Source organism: Alexandromys fortis, unplaced genomic scaffold (assembly GCF_014885135.2).
Source record: "Alexandromys fortis isolate MF-2015 unplaced genomic scaffold, M_Fortis_MF-2015_v1.1 scaffold_268, whole genome shotgun sequence".
Classification (NCBI taxonomy): domain Eukaryota; kingdom Metazoa; phylum Chordata; class Mammalia; order Rodentia; family Cricetidae; genus Alexandromys; species Alexandromys fortis.
This window is the reverse complement of record NW_026068141.1, coordinates 888,818-911,523: the sequence shown is the minus strand read 5'-3', so window position 1 is coordinate 911,523 and position 22,706 is coordinate 888,818. Positions and strand designations below refer to the sequence as shown.

The following is a 22,706-nucleotide window of genomic DNA, read 5'->3' as shown; positions in this document are numbered from 1 at the left end:
CAAACCCACATGGCTGGACAATAAGGATGGATTTCACTAATAGCTTTGTGGAGTAGCCCTGTTGGTCTCCTTTCCTCTAGGATGGGAATCCGACAACCCCCGCTGCTTCCAGTGTCACTAGAGCAGATATGGAAAAGCATGTAGGATGAAAAGTCACGGCAACAGGAACGCAGTCCAAAGCTGCCGAGAAAATTTTATTCCAAGAAAATCCACAACTCTGGGCTCTGAGGAGAATGTTTGAAGTGAATGGTTTGGGATATATACAAATGCTTGATGGTAATCAATAAAGAAAAAAAACAGGAAAACTGGAACACCACTCCACCTCATCGTGTGAAACCCAGCCTGTCTGTTGGCTACAGCTGCCATGAGCCACCGCACAACCTCTAGTTTAATGGCAACGCACCTAAGTTAATTCATGCTGTGATAGTGTTCTTCCCCCCTGCTTACTGCTTTAGTTTTTCTTTGGCTACTGAGGGGTTACCCTCTCAACCCTCACCTCCCCAGCAGACTGCAGGAAGGAGGGTCTGCCTGGCCTGGTTTTACTTTAGAAGATATAAGGTTTACTTCCCTCCAAAGACAAATTTCTAATTACTTTTTAGCAAAATGGGGGCTTCTGAGAGGGCCAAGAAAGAGAAAAGGCTTAGAGATAAAAACATTACCCAGTGTCCCCAAGAGTCCTCAGAGCAGAGGGAGCCTCTCCGTGAGGCTGCATTACTCTCTGGGCTCTAGACTTTACTGAGCCTAAGGCTCCCTCAGCCTCAGTCTCCTGCCCTGATAAGGATCTGTGGAACGCAGAGTGCTACTTGGATTAAATGAGATGATGCCTGCCAAGCGCTTGGTAGGATGTCTGGCACATGGCACGGGATCAAAACCCGATAGGTATTACTGTTTCTGTTGTGTTATCTTTAGTGAAAAGCATGCCAGAGAATCCCGAGTGGGTGACTGCAATAAAGCAGCACAGCCAGGCAAACGTGTGAGCAGCTGAGGCCACCCATAATTAGCAGTCATTACATATGCAAATGTCTGCTCAGCAGCTAGAGCCAGTGTTGTTTGAAGTATGTTTAAATAACCCTTTCCCCTGCTGCCCACCCTCCTCAAATCTTGCTTACACTATTAATTCCATTGACAAACACTTCATAAAGGCAGATAGGAACTCATACATATTTGAGTCACAGGTTTTAAAGGACTGGGATGTGACTCTGTGACAGAATACTTTAAGGTTCCCTCAGAAAACAAAACACTACCAAAGTTTTAAAGGTTGAGTCGCTGCCCACCCTCACTGTGTTATCTGGGGGTCTGGCTCTGGGGTCTGCAGCTACCCAAGTCCAGACTGCCACTTAATACCTTCCATAGCCTAGATGGAGTCTCGGTTGGATACAATTCCCAATCACTGCTCTGACAGTGCACACAATGGGTCCTCAGAAAGTACTAGATGGCTAAACTTGTTCTGAGCTCCTTGGGTCAATAGAGCCAGATCTAGGGAGAGGTAGTTGAACTGTAAGCCCCCAAGCCAAGTCAGACAAAGCAAGGCCACCAACTGCTCTCCCAACCAGACTCATCAGAGGAATATGAATGGTGCCAGACCCAATCTTTCCATGGATGCTTTACATTGGCTGTGTCAAGAATCATAGGAGATGAAGTCATTGCTCCCAGAAATAGACTGATTAAGATGTGAGGGCAGTGCAAACAGCAAGACTGGACTGACTCTTTTCTCTCTCTCTCTCTCTCTCTCTCTCTCTCTCTCTCTCTCTCTCTCTCTCTCTCTCATTTCTCTGTCCTGGGAGGGAAACAGAAAACATGCCAGGAGCCAGAGCTAGCACAAGGAGCCTGAAGGTGGGTGGGTAATACAGCTACAACTGTTTAGTATTTTCTTTTTTCTTTTTAGAATAGCTAGCACCTAAAGTGCGATTCCAGGGACCACTCTGCTGGGGTTCTCTCAGTCCTGAGCCTCAATATAGTCCCTAACATGCAGCCACTTGGCATGCTCAGACCCCTGTACCTTTATTACTACCTCCTTGGCCTCATCCTTCATGTTCCCAAAGTGAAACCCCACCTACCTCTTCTGAGCCCCTCACATTCCTACCTATCCAAGAGGCAGCCTGACTGCTTGGGGTTAGGGGTAGGAGGGGGCGTCTAGTGGTCAAGGAAGACTTAAAGCAAGACATTATGCTCAAATCCTACTCGGTCCTCTTGCAGCTATATGGCCCTGGGCCAGTAACCCTACTCTGAGATTAGTTTCTACCTCACAGGGTAAAATAAAATGAATTGTGTGTTCTTTCGCCGACACCCCAGTCCCTATCCTGGGTCCTGGAGACACAGGAAGGAGCAGACGTGAAGTCTATTCTCTCAAGCTGATGGTCAACCCGTGGGCAAGGTACAAACGTACAGGGAGTAAGATGAGTAAGGGAACTCAAGTCTAGGTTCAAGCAGGAAGGATTCCAGGATTAACACATGAATGAGATAAAGCAGCAAGGCCAAGAGGACACTGTTGGTAGAGGTGAGGACAGCGATGGAGCTGCACTCCAGGACAGGGATCAGGGACCAGTGCAGCAGAGAGAGCAGGAGACAGGCAGGCAGGCAGGCATTGCCCTCAAGAAGGTCTCCAAGGGAGTATTGTCTTAAAGACTTCTCTAGTACTGCCAGGGGTCTGTGCAAGCAATCCCAGCACCCGGAGGGCAGAGATGGGAGGATGGAGAGCTTGAGGCCTCATGGGATACCATAAGGAGACATTGTTTTAAAAAAAATAAGCAACAACAACAAAAATAATCAAATAAAGCCAACAACTGCTCTGACTGGCAAGACTGGAGTAGAAGGGGAAATGGGGAGACCAGCCTAGAGCACAAGGCCAATCTTCTATAATATTTCTTCTTATTGTCCCTGTCACTCACTACCACCCACAACACATCACCCCTAATGCTCACCCCTCCCCACAACCAGGGCTGTTCTGCTGATCCTTAAGAGAGCCCCAGGAATGGGCTGGGCTCCACACGTGCTTTTCAGACAACAGAGAACTTCGCTTAAGCTCTAATGCAGGCAGCTCCACAGCACCTTGGGCCAGCACTCTACCCACCCTGGGCTGTGGAACCTATGCAGACCTCCATGGCCCACCTAAAAATCCAGGACACACTCCTGGTGGCCGGACCTCCCTTTGGAGTACCAAAGAGCCAGGTACAAGCCGTGGTGAAGACAGGTTTCCCAGAAGCAACAGACACCTCTCCCACACCCAACACAGGCAGGGACCACAGCTGGTTTTCTGTCTTTGTCCCCAGGGCCTACCACAGATGAACAAAAACAGAAATAACTCAATCCCAAGGATCCCTCAGGGGAGTTTTGTCCGCACCAGAAAATCAGACAGGCAACCTGCCTACCTTGGAGTTTGGGTGAAGCTTCTCGCTCGGAAGCCGTATTCAAAACCCCTGGCCCCACTCCTTTATGGACTCAAAATACTTCTCTGGCCCCAGCCCCAGAAGCTGCAGGTGAGGGCAGGAGGGCTCACAGGAAGGGGACTTCAACTGTGCTACCTGCCTTCCAACCAAGTAAGCTGAGGAGAAGGCACCTGGCCCAGGCGCAGGGACAGTTCTTTTTCTATGAGACCCCCCCCCCAAACTTTCTGCAGAGGAAGTTCCCTGGTGGTTATGGTGAGTGGGAGTTTTGAGGTAGCAGGGCTTGCGATCTGTGCCCGGAGCTCTTGGTTTTAATTATCTCTACATGGAAAACAGACTTAAGCGAAGATAAAGAAAGAGAATGGGAGGGCAGCAGTGAGGACTCTGAGAGCTGGCCACTATGGCTCCCTCACCCCTAAGATAAGATCCTAACGGGAATGCTGCCTGGCCTCTGCTTGACCTCAGGTCAGCGCCCAGAACACAGAGAGGCAGGGCTGGGACATGGTCAGGAGCCCCACCTCAGACACAGGCATTTTGGGGTGGCAGACTCTGCAAGACCACATGGGTGGGGGTGCTCTCCATTCTCCTCATGCTTTTGCAGACAACGAGGCTGGAAACACTGAGGTTGGTTAGGCCTGCTCCACCGACCTGTGAGGGTCAGGTGCCTCTGGCTCTGGCCCGAGGCTTTGCATACAATAAAGGGATAATTAAAGTTTAAGCCTGAGAACAATCCTGGAAGGCCCAGGCACCAGGTGATCTTCTATAAAGTCAAGTGCAGACTGCACAGGGTGTGACAGTCAGTGGAGAGAGGAAAGGGAAAGTTATGCCTACAGGCCTGGATGGAGGTGACCAGGGTTCTAAGGACCTGAAACGGAAAGGTGGGAAGGACAGGGCACAAGGTCCGGTGAAGGCCCTCCTCAGCAGCACAGGAAGGAAATGTCCTGCAGGCAGCAGAGCAAATGCTACCAGCAGCAAGGTCACATGCGTGGACAATGCCATCCCACCGCTATATAGCTGCACCACTGCCCAAGAGGCAGTCACTGGGACATCTCCTAAGCAACTCTTCTTCCCTGGGCTCTTGCCTGACTAAAGGGGCTTATTTATTCAGCAAACTGGGGAAAGCGCCCATGGAGCAGTGAACACAGGTGGACATTCTCAGGGCAGTTGGGCTAGCCTCTAGCTGATATACTGGCCCAAGGCAGCACTGCACACCGATGGTACCAAGGCAGCCCAAAGCCAGGCAAGCACCATTCACTTAGTAAATAAAAGTGGGTCCCACTGCTTCTGCCCTGTCCCTCTGCAGGAAGGCCTGGCCAATGCCTTCTAGCCACCTGAACTCTGGCCAGCCTTACCATAAAGGACTCTAACCAGAGTGCAGGTTGTATTTGGTCAACATTCATGCTTTGTTTAGCCACACAGTGTATGACATTTTTATGTTTTGAATCAATTGCCAACATTTAAAGATGTGAAATTTTTAAATGTCAGGAAAAAAAAAAAAAAAAACAACTTTAGGGCATTTTCTTCCAAACCCAAAATTCTACCATCAAAACCAAACAGCTGTCCCTGACCCCAGAAGGACACAGCCATACAAACTGTTTTCCATAAGCTGTGAAGTGCCTTAGCTAGGGTTCCTATGTCACATGGGTAAGGCAGGGCCCACAACACATCAGACCTCTCCTAGGGTCACACCAGCTCCTGGCGCACAACACAGACTTGCCAATGTGTGTGGAGAGAGACAAACAAAGCAGATAAATCAGATAAGCCCTGGGCTTTTCCACACCCAGGACCTCCCGACTGCCACACTGTTTCCTTGCAAAAGCCCTGTCCCCTACATGTGCAGCTGAACTGCTCCACTCCTAGGTCCCTCGCACAGCTGGGTACTCCTGCAGTAGGGCAAGTGGGATAGTCATCTGCAGGCTGTGTCCAAACCTCTGGAATCATTGTATGGTCTTTGTTTAAAGGTTAGGTCTTGTAGTGTCTAGGCAAAGGAAGCCCAGTGCTCCTGGCATCTCTGCACCTTCTGGCCAGCCCAGACAGATCCCCAGGAAGTCTGTCAAACTGAAAAGAAGAAATCCAACAGCAGAACTCAGGAAGTCAAGGTTTCTTTGGATGCTGCCTGCAGGAGGCCTGCCCCTCTTTGAAGCTGGTAACCAATTCTTCCCTCTTTCTTTCCAGTAAATGAAACTTCACAGGGTTTTCAAGGTCAGAGCTCTATTGGCAGGAAGGGTTCTCTTTGTTCTTCTACCTCAGACTTACCCCAAACACAGACAATTGTCCCCAACAACCAATTCCTGCTGGGTGAAGACAAGGACCAGGCAGGTGCTTCCTGTGGTCCCTAGGAGTCCTGCTCCCCTGGATACAGATTCTCTGTGGGCCTTGCTTCCTGAAGCTCAATCTTAGCAAGAAGTTTGGAAAGAAACAGCTGCCAGTCCTCAGAGTATACCCACAGCCCAGGGAGGGGGTCAAGGCTCAGGATGGGCTTGGTCCCTAGTTGGTGGCTGAGGATGTTACCTCAGGCTACTCTCCTCTCTGTTTCAGTCTCCTCTCTTGGAAAATAAGGAAATAAATACCCAATTGGAAAGATTCAAGCTCCTAACGAGACCCAGAGGAGCTGTGGGAATCACAAAGTGCCATGCCAAAGTTAATTATTCCAGTCCCTGGCGCAGTGCGTGGCATGCAGTAGGTGCTCAATGAGTATTTTATTCGGCTTGAGCTGTGCCAGGCTTCACACTGGGTGCCAAGTGGAGAAGAAGAGGTCTAGGTTATCTATGGGAGGTCTGCCCTCAAGGGCTAGAGAGGGTCTTGCACGTCTGAACAGCAAGGAGGTAAGAGCCAGAACACTGTGGGACCCAGAGAGCGGTCCTGGGCTCCTTGAGGCACGGTAAGAGATTTGGTTCTTTCCTCTGGCATAGTTCAAGTGTCATGTGTGCCAGGAACCGGATAATGCCACAGTACTGTATGGTCCAAGCTTTCATGGACACTCAGTAGCTCTTACATGTGGTTAGAGAACAGGCTACCGACCTGACCCGGCTGAGAGGACATGCCTGCCAGCCCTGAACAGGCCGAGGCCACCAGAAGTTCTAAGGGTTGTGCACCTGGCAGTTCACTCTGGCTCTTTGGTACTAGCCTCAAGATCCCGACCAGTCAACAACCCCCACTACACCCTCTTCCTGGCACAGAAGCAAGCTCACCTCTTAGACTTGTGATGCCACAACAAAGCACCCGGCACAAAAGGGACTACACTCTTGGGCTCATCCTCTACCTCCCTCAATCTCAGCCTTTACCTCTCCTTCCTTACCTGCTGCTTCTGCCCTTAGAACTGGTTCCCACTCTCCCAGCACCCACCAGCCCTTTTCACCTCCCCCAGCATGTCCAAGAAGACAGAAAGGCCCTAATCCTCTGTCCTCACCAGATTCTCCTGCCAGTCTCAGTGCCTTTGTCCTTGCTTTGCCACCCAAGGAACTGATTTCCTTCAAACCCCAAACACTATCACCACTTCACCCGATTCCTTGAGAGAGGATCCAACTCCTGTTACACTCTGCCATAGACAGCAGTAGAAGACGAGGCCAGAGTGTCCAGTCCCTTGTCTACCTGGGCACATCCATCCCTTCCTCACTTGGTCCCTCTCCATTGGCTAGTTTCTACAGCCCTGGACCGCAGCTTGGCTATCCAGAGTGAGGTGGAGTGCTATTTGTGGACTGGGGAGGAGCTAGACTGCCACTGTGTGCTGAGGAAGCCCTTCTGCTGTTGAGGAGCAGATCCAAGAGACCCAAAGGAACAGCTCAGGAGGCTGTGCGAGGGGCATCAGGGAACCAAGCCCTAAGCAAAAGGGGTTAGGACCTGAAAGACTGGGTAGAGCAAGAGGCATCTGGACGGAGGGGACACAAGGCATGACAGTGCCATGCCAAGCATTTTTCTGTAAATTTCATCTATTCCTCTCAAGATTCCCAATTATCCCCTTCTTACAGGTAAGTAGTAGACAGAGGAGGGTTTGACACAGACCCTAACCTGGGCATCTGCATGAGGATACAGGGGAGCCCAGAGCACAAGGAGATTGGGGGCAGCAAAGGCAAGAAGAGCCTGGAGGCTCTGGGGGCTTGTTAAACCCTTGAAGTAAGTAGCTCTGCAGTCCCTGCAGACCCTGCCACCCCCCCCCCCAGCGGAGGTAGATGACAAACCCCAGGGGGCACCTGGCAGCAGCATGAGGGCTGCCAGCAGTCTGAGGACCCCAATCCCCCAGCCTTCTTTCACCATTTGCCTGAAGCCTGAAAGAGGCTGCTTCTGAGGAGCCAGAGAAGGCAGCCAGTCAGGAGGCATGCTCAGTGGCCACACCACAGGCTGGCGTGGAGCTGTTGCCAAGGCGGCAGAGGAGTCTGCCTTCACAGGCAGAGCGCTTTAGCACATGCTCTCTCTGGACTACCAGCACAATGGCCAGCGGCAGCAACCTCAGCCATGGGCTTCAAGCTCCCGTCCCAGAGAAGCAGAGCTCACGGACAAGACATCTGCCATCTGGGATGCCTGCTCCTCTGCCAGGGTCGGGGAAAGTGGAGCTGAGGAGAAGGTGAGGGGAAAACAGGCCCCCTAACTGAGCTTCCACCAGGCCAGATCAGACTGCCAGACTACTGCTAAGGACTATGTATGTATGTGGTCCAGCCTGGCACAGAAGAAGAAATCCAAGCACTGTTGAAAACATGTGAACCAGAACTGAATCCACTCAAGGGCAGAGTCACGAAACTAGGAATCCATGAGGTGGCACCCAGAGGTCTAGACAGTTTTCTCTAAAACTGCCCTAGGAAGGATTTGGCATTTCTGAGAGTACACCAAGAAGCCTCACACTGACCACACAGGCACTACTACCCTGTCTGAAACCTACCCCAAGCCTCAGGGAATCAGCAGACTAACGCTGCCAATGGCACTCAGGTCCTGAGTTCTACTCAGACTGATGTCACTTAAGGAAGCAGTAAGGAAGCTGCTGGTCCATGCTAGGAATGAACTGATGTGCAGTTCTCAGCAGACAGAAGCGCACGCAGGAGAGACTGCAGGACTGTTTGCTCTGTGTGTGTTCACGGCAGTCTCCTGACGCCACAGTAACACTTACTCAAAAGGAGCCCAAGCTCCCTGCTCACAGCAAATCTTCAGACTAGAAATTCAGCCACTCTGACCTAGGAGTGAGAGACTGCTGCTCAAGTGGGCACCCAGAGACCAGGTTCCGAGGACAGCTCACTATCTATCTACTTGGACTTAACTGGGTACCACCTACACGTACTAGCATGATGGCTGGGATGGAAATACAGAAGAAAGAATCTCAAATCCTCTCATGGCCCAGAGAGAAGCAAGCATAAGTGCATGTTGGAAAAGCTTAATGAGGGATCTTCCACTCCACATCTTCCAGAGGTCTGGCAGGCCATGGCCTGTCTCTATGAAGAGACCTAAGATTTGTACCAGGGTCAGGGCTGTGTGACTGTAAAATATCACACTGCAGAGCCCAAGAGTGTTGGTTTTTGTTAACTCGACACAAACAAGAGGGAACCTTCCTTAAGAAGATCCATCAGTCTGTTTTGTGGGCAGCACTATCCCTGGGCAGGTATGGTCTGGTTATATAAAAAGCCAGCTGAGGGGGGGGGGGCTGGAGAGATGGCTCAGTGGTTAAGAGCATTGCCTGCTCTTCCAAGGGTCCTGAGTTCAATTCCCAGCGACCACATGGTGGCTCACAACCATCTGTGATGAGATCTGGTGCCCTCTTCTGGCCTGCAGACGTACACACAGACAGAATATTGTATACATAATAAATAAAAAAATAAATATTAAAAAAAAAAAGCCAGCTGAGGGAACCAGGGAGCAAGCCAGTATACAGCCTCTGCAGGTCCTGCTGCAGTTCCCGCCATGACTTCCCTTCATGATGGACTACGGTAAGGCAAAATAAACCCTTTCCTCGCCAAGTTGCTTTTGGTTTGGTCATGGTCACAACAGGGAAAGAGGGAGTAAGACCAGCAGGGACCCTGTAAGCATCTCCCTGCTGCCTTCAGCCTCCCTACGGCAGCACACTGGGGTCCTGGGGCAGGGCTGGGCAGTCCCACAGGAAAAGCGCCTTGCTGTTTACTTGAAGAAGGAAGCAAAATGTTTGGAAAATGAAATGAGAGTGGGACAAAGCCCATGCTGGGCTCTTTAGCCAACCCACTTAGCCTCTGGCCATGGAGGGCGGCACTTTACATTCAATATGGGGCAGGCAACAGCCAATCAGACCCAAGTTTGGGCTGAAACCAGGCTTCCAGCCAGCAGCAGCAAACATGCCCAGCAAGTTTCTGACTCTTCTGAGTTCATCTGGCCCTGTCCTACTGTGTCCACAGGGACACCCTGAGGCCCGGCTCCAGTTGCAAGCAAGTCCTGCACAGCCAGCACCAGGGTTACTCTACACCTAGGAAGACATAGCACACAACCCTGCCTGCAACACCATCACTCCCCATCCTCCAGAAGCCTGGGCTGTGGGGGAGAAGGAAGGCAGAGCTATACTAGCTGGGATCTCTGGATTGACACACACTCCAGAACAGACCACAGGAGCGGACCACAGGCGCGAGGATCTGTCCCTCCCCGCCTGGGATTCTTTGCATGGTTTCTCTGGCATAAAGATGCTCAGCTATCTCCAGAAAGCAGGACAGCATGGCCTCTGATGCCCTCAAGGCCTCTTTCTTAGTGCTCAGAGGAAAGGTGGATTCTCCCCACCTGCTGCTGCCACTTCTGAAACCCTGGGGAGTCCAGAGATCTCCAAGTCTGCTCAGCTAATCACACTTCCACTACCACCTCTGCAGACAGCCAGCAGGCTCCATGTCTTAAGAGGTGAGCTGGGATACTAGCAAGGAATAAACCAACAGGCCTTCTGGAAGGAGGAAAACCATGTCTCCTCCTTTTCAAAACCTTTTCAAGAGTCATTAATATACTTGGCATTTGGAACAACACAAAACTGTCAAACTGCCATTAAGAGGAAGAAAAGTCTGGTTTGGGGATATTGAGGTCAACATTTTGCTGTCGTCCTACAGACCCCTAGCTCAGCAGTTTCTCTGGCATCTGCCAGACTAATGTAGGAATGAAGTCTTTGACACTAGCTGCAGATATACAAAAAGGTTCCAGCTTCCTGCAGCAGCTGATCATGCCTTTGGGCTTGGGGTTATACAGGCCCAAGTTTAAACCCAGCCCACCTTAATGGCTACATGACCTTAGCCAAGTCCTCAGATGTCTTCAGCCTTAGTTTCCACACTTGTACGAAGTATACTTCCTAGGACTGTCTAAGTTTTAGGATCACAGTCTTCCAGCTGCCGGCAGCCAGACCACAGAATGTGCATAAGCTCGTGTACTGCCCAGGAAGCTCACTGTTCCTACCCGACTCCCACCAAATCAAGCTCCACATCTGGACTTGCCGACAAGGGCAGTGCAACTGTAATTTGCCTAAGGGACAATTTTATCCCAGCCCTGTGAGAGGAGAAGCTGAGACCCAACACTCCGTCTCCCAGCTTGTCTGGTGCCTAACCCTCAAGACCGGGCCATCAAAGTTCCTTTGCTGTGGGGTCCTAACTTGGCACTTACTAATGGGCATCTTAGACCTGTTGGCACCTCTAGCACCTCGCCACCCAATAGCTGCCTGTTTCCCCACTGCCTGGGACTTGCATGACTCTCCAGATTTCTCATAGTAACACCTTCTCAGAGCTTCGGAAGCAAACCAAAGTCATTTGCCAACTACTTTCTCCCATTAATCTCACAATGCATTTGCTATTTTCCTTCCATAATGACTCATTTAGCAGCAACAGAGCAATTAGGCAGACCACAGAATATTGATTTTCTAAGTGGAAGAAATGTCAGCACAAACATCATTTCCTGCTTGTCTTGGGCCATCTCTTGCTACATGAAGGGGTGAACCCTGGGAGTGCTGAGGGGACCTACTGTCAGGATTCTGGGGCTCCAATGTGTGAGGATATGATAGAATAAGATGATAAAATGACCAAACATGTAATCTCGGGCAGACCTCAAGACCACAGGAAACCTGTCCCAACACACAAGACGATGGAGTCTAGTCCAGGTACAGGTCCATGTATCGTAGAGTACAATTCTGTTATCAGTTTGTGGCTTGTGGGGTGAGGATGAAAATTCCATTCCCCTTTGAGCTATACGAAACAGCTGGTCCAAACCCTGAACCACACCTCCCCCTCAGTACAAATGCCCATGCATGTCCACTTCAGGATGCCCATCCAACCCGAGGCTCAGAAAGGGTCGGTCAAGCCAGCTGGAAACTCCTCTCCTTCCTACCACCACAGCTCAAGACGAATACGAACGCCTCATATTTCTAGAATACTCCAAACCACCTTTCAAAACACAAGGCTAGAGGAGGAAAAGGTAACCTGTCAGGGCATCTGGTAGTCTTGTGCTCACGCTGACACAGGAGCCAAAGCCAACCCCACAGAGGGAAACAGGGAATCTGCTAATCTTCATCCCAGATACTCCAAGCAAGTGGAGAAGACAGCTGGAGGAGCAACAAGTCCCCACAGCCCCACCCTAGCCAACACTGACATTTCTCCAGGGAGCAAATGGTTCTAGGCAGCTGTAGGAGGAAAGCCGAAGGCTCACCTGGTGAGTGTAAATTTAAAATGCAAGCTTTGTAGCTTTGGGTGTGATAAGTACTCTCTAAGTCTCATCTGTAAAATGGGATGATTCCTGTCCTGCCAAAGTCCTAGCTGGTATGAAAGCCAAGAGGTAAATGATCTACCTCTCACACTCCACCTTCCTCCCTCCCTCTCTCTCCCTTCCTCCTCCCCCCCCCCTCCCCTCCCCTAGCTCTTCAAAGGTGCAGGGACAAGCCAGGGCTGGCACATTCAGCCCTAGCATACTAGCATGGTCTGTCCCCATGAACACGGAGTCCCATTCTAGTGAAATGCAGACAGAAATGCGGGCAGTTGGGGTGGGCAGGAGGCAAAGTCCCCTGCACTTCCTCTTGTAGAATCAGACACATTAGCACTTCAAGCTGAGGAATCATTCCTTGAAGAAACTACTTCCTCTGGCTCACTGAATGCCGCCTACCTGTATGTACAATAATAGGATTCCCTCAGCTCCAGCGACTGTAACACCTGTAAGAAGGTCTGAGAAACACTCCCATGGAAGCTCTGGACAGAGGGGGGGATAGGGAAGTATACCCCAGCTTGCAGAAACAGGGCTTTCTCCAATTTCCAGTGGCTGTAGGGATGGATCTGTGCCTCAATTTCCATTTTTAGCATGAGAAGAAGCAAGAGACCACATACCAGAAGGAGCATTCATCTTAACAAGAGGCAATTAAAAAAGGGCTGGAAATCTCAAATGGAATCTCCTCCAGGCTACCAATAACCTTCTAAGGTCCATAAACTGGGAGACTGGAATTCCAGAAGAGGATAGAGGCAGATATGCCTATCTAACCCTCTCCGGCTCCAAAATGCACTTCTAGCTACAGGTAAACACCATGCCCTGTCAGCTTCCAGAAAAGGGGCAAGGTCCCCACAACAGCTGGCCACATGTCTGAGAAGACTGTACAGGAACAGAGAAGCCAGGGAATATAGACATATAACCCACGTGCGCCAGAGATCTCATTTATGGATTCCAGAAGGGGCATGACCAGCACAAGGGTCACATGGGTACAACATTAGCAACGCCCCCAGAACAATTCAGGGCCCCCACTTTTCTCTTAAGAGACGGCTCCTTGAAAGGTAAAGGACTCCAAGAACCACTGGCTCCTCTGGAAGAGTTCCTGCAAACCCATTCATGGCAGACCCATCCATAACGGCACAGACTTTGCTCCCAGCAAGGACAGTGCTTTATTAATTATTCAGAGGACAGTACAATTATGCAAATTTGTGGACAGCCTCTGCCCAACTACTGCCTTCTGCAGAGAGTGCCGGAGGGGGATGGGGAGACTCAGAGTCAGAGCTGCTGTGTACAGGGGAACCACTCACCCCACAAAAGGGACAGTAACTCCCAACATCCTGTCTAAGGTTAGTACTAGTCAAACCACTAACCCAATGAGGGTGTACACCAGACAGATGGACAGACGGATGGACAGACAGACAGACACATGGACGGACACACACAAGTTTGAAACTACTTTGAAGATCAGCTCTGGGTACCTTATAATAACTTTCCCAAAATTACATCACCTGTCACTTGAGCCAGCAATGCCATTATGCAAGGTTCAGTCCTGCAAGTCCTGAAGGCAGTGAATACATCCAAAATTGTCTTAGAAACACGCTTCTGAGGAGAGGGAACACCTCAAGCTAATGTTTACCAAATGATGCTCTGCAGAACACTCCTGCAGAAGTCTACAACTGCTCCTGGGGATGGGGTGGGAGCAAGAAACCCTGGCTTAAACAAGACAGAACTGGTGTCTTCGCTGCAGGATCTCTCAAAGGCTCTAATCTTCTGGGGCAAGCAAAGAAACAAACCCTGCAGAAAACAACGCATAGTCCCACATTTAGGAACCTCTGAAACCAATTTTGAGGTCATTCCCCACCCCCAGATGGTTTTATCCACCTGTAAAATAGAAAAAGCACTGGTTAAAGCTAGACCCTCGAGATGGGAGACAGACTGCTCGGGCTTGGGCCCGAGCTCTGGCGACAAGAGTACATGTGGCTTGGCCTGTCATGAGCACAAAGTGCTGAGGACGCAGCTGGCCTGGAAGACGCTCACCATGTGACCAGTACACTAGAGGACCCTGATAGTAGCCAAAGAACTCCAATGTCTCCAAGTCCACTGTGAGAAAAGTCTCTAACCCTGGAGGGAGGATAAAGTAGGCATACCAGGGCATCAGCAATGGTGTGTGTTCACTGCCCAATGCCTGGCATAGGGGCCTCAAAAATGGTAAGCAGTTGGCTATTGTTAGTATTATCAGAAATGTAACATGAACATGTGAGCGGAGGTCACATGGAAGACAGCTGATAGGGCCACCTTGGGACTCCGCTTTCTCCTCTGTAAAGTGGGGGTGGCAGTAGCACCTGTAAGGGTGAAATACGGAAATGCCTAACGCCGAGCAGAACCCATCTTCAGTGGCCACTCAACGGTGGTGGGTGGTACCACCCCAGAACCAAGAGAAGCCTGTCATGTAGACAGCAAGATGAAGGGCGTCTGCATCCCGCCCAGCCACAGAGGTCCATGAAGCTCCAGGGGCTTCGCTACCTGAGCACCATGAACCAAGCCCAACAAAGACCTCACACGTCTTCAGTGTGCAAAGGATTCCTTTCAGGAAACCTGGGGCCTGCTTCACTAAATAGAGAATTTGAAGCTCAGAGAGAAACAGCAGGTGGCACCAGGTCTCAGAGGACTCCTCAGCATGAGGTAGTGTGGGAACTACAGGAGATGGGACTGGGCAGTCAGGGGTTCAAATTCCAAGACCCTGCCTCACAAGCCAGACCCCCTCACCCCTCTCACTCACCAACCATCTGATAGGTGGCCTGGGCTGATCTGGCTACTCCCCTCAAGACAGGCCTCTCTTAGGCTGTCCTATGGGGGCGGGGTGCCTTCATGGAACTGGGCTTGAATTACATGGCTGCCACTGACTTCATCATGGTAAGTGAAGTCACTTCTCTACACCTCAGCATTACCCCTAGAATCAGGGAGTCAGAAAAAGGACTGGGCCCGGGTGATCCGTGTGGGCTCAATACTGGACCAAGTGCAACTCCAGCTTTGGCCTCCCCTCTCTTAGTTCATTTACCTGCTGACCACAGTGTCAACGTCCGGCCTCATCGTAGCACCTCCGGGGAGCCCTGAGCGCTGGCCTAATGACTCTTTCCAAAGTGGACCCATACAGTAAACACCAGTGAGAAGTTCTCCAGAGCAGAAAAGTGAGTGCCTTCCTGAGCAAGAGCAGCAGGCTCTGTGGGTGCTGGTTTCTTTCTTTGACCATGAACTTATTTCTAACAAGTAGACTCCTGGTTTGGGATGTTCTTTTTTTGTTTGTTTGTTTTTTGTTTTCCGAGACTGAGTTTCTCTGTGGCTTTGGAGCCTGTCCTGGAACTAGCTCTGTAGACCAGGCTGGCCCCTGGTCTACAGAGATCTGCCTGTCTCTGCCTTCCGAGTGCTGGGATTAAAGGTGCGCGCCAACACCGCCAGGCCCAGCTGGGATGTTCTTTAAAAAGGCATTACAACCTTAAAGCAAATGGCAGGCCCAGATAAGGGTACAATCTCAGTTCTGGCTGAGCTCTGGCCAAGGAATGAACTGCCTGAGCAGAGAGATCTCTCAGGAGTGACAAAGGGCCACTCCACACTGAGCTTCAGTTTCTACCTCTGTGAAATGGGAAACAAGCCCCTCGTCGCTGTGAGGAATCAAGAGCACAGCATGGGATATGCTTAGACAAGCTGCCAACACACAGCTGGGTCACCATCTTTGCCCCTCTACAACAGTTCTCAACTTTGGGCAATAGTTCTCAGACTTGGAGGAGACACAAGTTACCCAAGCACAAAGTATAATCCAGCAGGTCTAGGGTGGAGCTCAAGAACCTGTATTTTCTAATGCTGACTCTCCCCTACCTTCAACATCTGGGACAAACTCCATCCCAGACACTTCTGCAACTCAGTTTCCTAGCTGCAGTCTGGGGTAGGGACTGGAAAGGCATACATAGGAATAGGAATAGGGGTGGAGCCAGGAACAATCCATTAATAAATCTCCTCCCCAGCCAGAAACACTAATTGTTGAGGCTTGGCCATTCTTCACGTGCTAACAATATGCAGCTGCAATACAACGCTCTGATTATGAATGTCAGAAAGACAGAGCATGAAATTAACTTCCCCTTAGTCGGTGGGCACAGGGAGATGCTATACTAATTCACTGCCCTCAGCATGAAAACTCCCCAAGACAATGTTGCATCTTATTAGGTGTGTGCTACCCTGGTGTCATCTATCCCTCTGCCCAATGCTTTTACAATCCAACTGGGCTGATGTACAATCAAGCAGGACCCTGCTTGTTCAAGACAGGTCAACAGCGGGCAGGAGGGACTAGCAGAAGGGGATTTGCCAGGGCAGCTGAGAGAGGGTAGAAGACCCCCAGCTCCACAGTGGGGGCTTCCCACAGGAAAAAGGAAGGTGGGGGACTGCTGTGCTGGAACAACTCACCATGCAGCTGAACGACACAGGAAGCTGTCCCAAGAGATGGGAAAGCTGGACTCAGAGTATGCCTGTGAGTCTTGCAGCCCCTGCGCCAGCCTGGCCAGAAACACCAAAGTGCCCATGAGTGCCAGCAGAAGGTGCAAAAGCCTGCCAGGTTACCTTTAGGGGAATGTTCCCAGAAGCAGGGCCTCGAGGCTGTCCACTGACCCATCTCTCTTAAGAAACTTAGGCATATGCAAAGTTACTCACTCATTGACGGTACTAAATATTTCTGGGCAGCACACAGCACTGTCCGTGCTTCTGACCAGCCGACTGCAGAAGCGCTGTCAGGAGTCAGAGGCCTGCCAAAGGCATTCTTGACATCTCTCCAGTATTAGGCTTAACCTCCAGTTTTGGGGGTCATGTCTTAGTCTAAGAATGTCCAAGCGGTCCCCCAGAAGGCTGTCAGGTTAGACACTCTCTTCCACCTTCTCCTGGGATCATACCTACTACTTGCCTAAATGAGGGCTTCTGTAAGTACTTACAGCCCAAGTTCCAAAAGCAATCTATGTGTGCACATAGACTAGCACATGTGGTGGACAGTCATGTGTCCATGGAGCTCAGACACTCTCAGACAGCAGGGATGGAAGGGGAAACCTCCGGTATTCAAAGATCAGGAGACAGCACAAGACCAAGTATAGTCTCTCCTTACTCCCGGACCACTGACTCCACATGCACACTGAAGAGGTTTGCTGGGGTTTGGCCATGGCAGCTGTTAAGGCTCTGCGGGGCTAAGGAAGAGTACCCCTGGCATAGGTTGAACAGGAAAGGGGACATGTTATGGAAGAAAGCCGGTGAGTAGAGGGCAGGCCTTGGGCATGGCATGGTGGAACTCTGAGGATGGGGGAGCCTCAGTTCAATGTAGACCTGCTGCCCCCACACCCACAAAGCCCCTACTGGACAGGAGAAAGTCCCTCCTTCCAGAGGGACTTAGGGCTCTCCTTCCAGACAGACATACTCAAGACAGCAAGAATCTGTAACCACCAGAGCTTCTCTGGGAAGGGGAGCTTTGTCCTTCATTCTCATAGAGGATGGGGCTGGCAGCTCAGAGCAGTGAGAAGCCAAACACAGGCACCAGCCAGAAGGGAGGTCTGTGGTTTCCTTCTCCCCTTTTCACTCTCTCTGTGATCGCTAGTTTCTTTCTGTGGTCTTTAGAAATAGCCGTTAATTAGAGCCCAGTAATTAACTTTCTGGTTCAAATAATATTTTGCAAAGGAATTCCATTAAAGAGTCGATTTGCATATCCTCTGATACGGGGCTTGGAAATAGGTAAGGCTACTTGGGGAGAGAAGCCCCATGGTACCCCCAAGACTGGCTGCCACCAGGACATGGGTTCTACTTAGCATGTGAGATTGAGAGGGGAGTCTAAAGGCTGCGGATGGGTAAGTTATCCCCAAGAAGTTAGGCAGCTTGTTAACAAAACAGGCCAGCATGTCCACATGCCCAGACAGTACTGCATATGTGGACGGAATGTACACATGGGCACCCAGAGACTACACACACATATTTACAGAAAACACAGAACATGCACCTGGGCAACACAGAGTATATGTAAACACAAAAGGAGTTTACACATCAAGAAAATGCACAATATTAATACGGTAGTCAGCACTTACTGAGTACTTAGATCGAATCATTTGCCTATATTTGACCTACAGAAATCTTAAAACTTCATCTGATCTAATCCAACAGCATGCCAAGCTGGTCTGTTGCAAATACATAGACATATACCAAAATATTTACATGTCATGCACACACACCTTCCTGAGGACAGATACACATTTGCAAAATATATAAAAAGTATGCAAATATATTGGTGCTTGTTCAAAAGTCAGCTTTCCTAGCCTCTGAAACTTCAGCTGGGCAGCCCGGGGCTGATCACTAGCTAAATTCCACCATTCCTTAAAATATTACCTAGCTCAGATACCTAGAAAGTCCGCATGGGGACCGCAGATATAAAAGGAAGGCAAGGAAAATGAGAAAGCACAAATAAACCGGCTGTTCCACGCATCCAGGTTGTGTTCTGTGGCTTTCCTTGCCTCTCGAGCTGAGGCTCAGAATCACACACACGGCTCTAGCTGGACTTGCTCACGCTCCTGAGGAGCCACATACAGAGCTGTACAGGGAAGCAGTGTGACTACAAGAGGCCTGGCAGTCATGTGGCCCTTCTCTGCCCATCTACTCTGTAAAGGACAGATGCCCTAGCCAAGTACCGTAAATGTAAGTTTCCCTTGTAATGATTACTGTCTCAAGAATTAAATCTGATTCCCATATGGGAGGGGGGGATGAAAGCCAGGAAGCCTTCCTCCCATGAGTTAGTGAATTTCTCGTAGAGCTCATATAACATGTAGGACCCACCCATACACAGCCAGCCAGTCAGGGTAACCGAAAGTCTGCAGTGGGATCTGTCAGAAATTTAGAACATGGGGTGAGTCTGGAGGAAACAGCACCGCGGGCCACTGGACTCAGGAGAGCAGTCAGTAACCAATCACTAACAAGTAAATTAATGTAAATAAAGAAATACCATTTTTCTGCCTTTCCAAGATGAAAGAGACCGTTTTAATGATGACAAACAGAAAGCTCGTCTCTTAGTGTGAAGAAACACTAACAGGTAGCCACTCTCAAAACTCACTGGCAGAGACTAAACCATTACAGTCTTTTGATACGCCTTTTGTGTGTGTCAAAACTTCAAACTTCATATTCTTTGACTTAGTAATTCTATTTCTAAGACATTATCCTATGGGAAAATAAGAGATGCAGACAAAAAGCAAATGCTCAAAAATTTAAATTAGTAAAGAAAAATTAAAGCTAAATGCTAAATGATTTAAAATAAAGACGGCTCAGGAGGAGCTGCAACAGTGGACATTTAAAAGGATTTTAAAACCACACAGGAAACCTCTTCACTCCCAGGTGCAGACGGACAGGAGGACGAAAGGACAGGTGGAGGGCCTTTTACCAGGCACTGCTTTGCTCAAGGTTAACAACGCTCTCCATTAGGACTCAATTCCTCCTGCAAGGAGCAGCGGCATCTATGATCTCTCTACAACTGTGGAATGATACCGCATGACTGACTATTAGTCCTGGCACACGGATGAGAAAACTGAGGCCTACCAAACAAGATGGCTTCCCCCAACTGATGTTAACTAATACTTGAAATCCTATAGTTAGGTGAAGTTCTTTCACACATTATGTTTTACTTAATCAAATATTAGAAACATTTAAGAAGGGTGTGAGACCCAGTATTAAATGCTAAGGAAACAGCACGGAATAAGATCAAATACTTGTGATTAAATAGTGAATGTATCAATACCGGTACCTCCATCATAATTTTCATTGTGTCCACTCTGTAGCTGTATAAACTGATGCTCCCAAAAGCCTAAGTGACTTGCTCCAGCAAGGACTTCAAAGACAAAGCTGACATTATACCTAATAAGTATCTAAACTTGAAGTCACTATACTTCACAGACCAGTCCCAAGGGAAAGTAGACAAGGGCCTGATGTCCCATTCCCTGTGCACAGCAGGACAGGAACCAGCACATAATCACTGGCCTACGGACAAGCACTATCTTCCACTTCCTGTTCTCCGCCCAGCTTCCTGTCTCTTCCTCCAAGAGCTACCTCAGTCCTGGAGACAGAACTCCTATCTGTCTTCTTCTCAGGCCAGGTGAGAGTCCCTGTAACAACCCCACCGCACTTCCAACTATCTACCCTCCCTGGTCTATACATACACCTGAGTAACTCTCCGCTGTGGAAACTGAGGTCCACAGTCCCTAGAAGGGAGAGTGCAGCTCTAACTGTACACACACCAGCCTTGCCTAGTTGCACCCGGCTGCATTCCCAAGTTAAGCGTCATAGGAGGCCAACTGGCAAGAATGAGAGGGTACCTCCACTCCAGAGCACAGAGAGTCGGAGGGGACACTCTTACCCAGAGTTACTGAGAAATGGTATAAGGGAGAAAGATGTCAGCTGACTGGCCTAGCTCAGTGACTAGGTTCTGGGAAGGCAGAACCACCATATCCTTTACTGTTTTTACCAACATTAAAACCCCTTGCCAATGAAGCAGCAACACTTCCAGCCTGCACGAAAATGCTTCTGCCAGCACCAGTTCACCTGGGGAGCGCTGGCCAGCACTCATTTCTACTGTCCAGGAGAAATGACTGCCTGCCCCGATGCTTACTGGCAAAGCCTCCAAAGGAGACAGGAGTGTCTGAGAGGCCCAGAGATCAGAGACCACTTGGGAACCTCCCGTGAAGCCATCTTCAGTACAATAAGCACAAACCTGTCCTGTTGTCCTGTAGCCCTTGAGCCCCTAAGACTCTGCTAGTCCGACACAAGCCTCACAACTAAAGGGCAGCAGCCCACACCCAGGGCAGATTTCTTTCTCAAGAGTCCCGAAGATTTCAGCCCAGAACTACCTGGTTTCCAGCCCCTGGACGGAGAATTTCAGAGCAACAACAAAAGGACCGCCCCAACACGGCAGTCTGCAGAGCACACAGACTGCACACAACGCCTCTTTAGCAGTCATACAAACCAGGCAGATTCACACACACTTGGACTCAAGAGATTGACCCAGATAGCCCCAAACTGTTCATCTACACGGGAGGGTTTCTGGGATCAGGGCTCGTGCATGCAACCTTGGAAGTGTTTATTCCCTTTTCCATCGTTGCATCCCAAGCATCCTTCCCATCTCAAGTATCCACTCACTGCTTGGTGTCTGGATTTACCCCAGCCCCCGGGAGAGGCAAGGCAGTCAGTGGGAGTGCCATGGAGAGGGAATTCAATCTCTCCCTGGTCTGCTTATCCCACCCCACCTGGGCAGCACAACACCCACAAGAGTGAAGAGGTCCCTCTCCACTGACCCAGGCCTGACCATGAATCAGTGAACTCCGAGAATGATGACTCCAGGACTGTCCCAGAGGAACATCTGCCAATGCACCCAGCTCAAGCCAGCGGAGCTGTTCCCGAACAAAGCAACAAACCAAGACCCCAGTACTGGCAAAGCCCATTTCAGCCTCTAGACTGAATAGGATTCCAAACCCAGTCTCCCTGACTGTTCATGGAAACCTGGGCTCCTTTCCGATTCCAGACAAGCCACTAGGCCAGATCTTGTTTAGAGAAAATTAAAAAGACAATTCCACACCACTGCCAGTGACATTCAGCTCCTCTTGCTGCCGTTCACATTTCCAGAAATGGACTTGTAGTTTCACTCTCAAAGCCGACTCTGCCTACCCCTCCCCCTGCATATAACAAGGCTAACCTGAGAGCAGGCTGAACAGGATGTATCCGAGGTCATCTTAATGCAGCCTGGACCTCTGGCTAGGGTTGCTAGTCAAGCGCTTGCTGCCGGGAGGTAAACACCACACGCATGTCGCCTGCTCTCAAGCGGGCAAACACACTGGGAGACCGGGCTGCCTGCTGTCTCTCCTGCTCCCGGACAACCACCACATGCACACAAAACCGGGTACGCACACAAAACCGGGTACATACACAAGTCCTCGCATGCGAGAACAGAGGGTCCGGACCCCTGCCAGGGAAAGCGCGGAGAAGGGCATGTTCTTGGGGGACACAGCCGGAGGTGGAAGCTGTAGGAGAGTGGAAGGCAGCAAACCGGGTGGCCTGCCGCTCAGACAGACAATAATAACAAAGATGGGAATGGAGATTTTCAAAGACGCAGTGGCTGCACCCAGCACTGAGCTCTGACCTGGCTGCATCTTCCTGCCAGGGAACGCCTGGTCCCCTGAGGCACCATAGCCACTAGAGAGACGCTGGGGGTCCTGCTTTGGGCTGGGCTGGGCAGCTGGGGCAGGAAGCCAGGTGCAGACATCGGTGGGGATGCACTGGAGAGCCGCTCTGGGCTGAGGGACAAGGAAGGTCTAGCGGTTCTAATTGGGTTGTGGGAGGGGTACTCTGGGGGAAGACGTTAGCTGTCAGTTAATCGTCATTCCACCTTGGGCAGGAGTTGGGATAACTTGGGCTTCTTTGCTTGCTGGAACCAAGGAGGAAAGGAGAGACATTATCATTCTACCTGTGCCTTCCACACAAAAAGTGCCAACTCGCCAATGGTAAAGCGGACACAGACCTAGGAAGGGAGACGCCAGTACCCTAAGATGTTGGGGCTGAATGCTGAAAAGGCTTCTTAGAGCCCATTGGCTCCTTCACCTCCACAACACGTTCTAA

At 50.2% G+C, this 22,706-nt stretch overlaps 1 protein-coding gene across 11 annotated transcripts in view; it reads right to left on the bottom strand.

Moving 5' to 3' along the window:
• Positions 1–22,706, bottom strand: part of Dab2ip (DAB2 interacting protein) — a 200,711-nt gene that overhangs the window by 73,599 nt on the left and 104,406 nt on the right. The window lies entirely within an intron of this gene.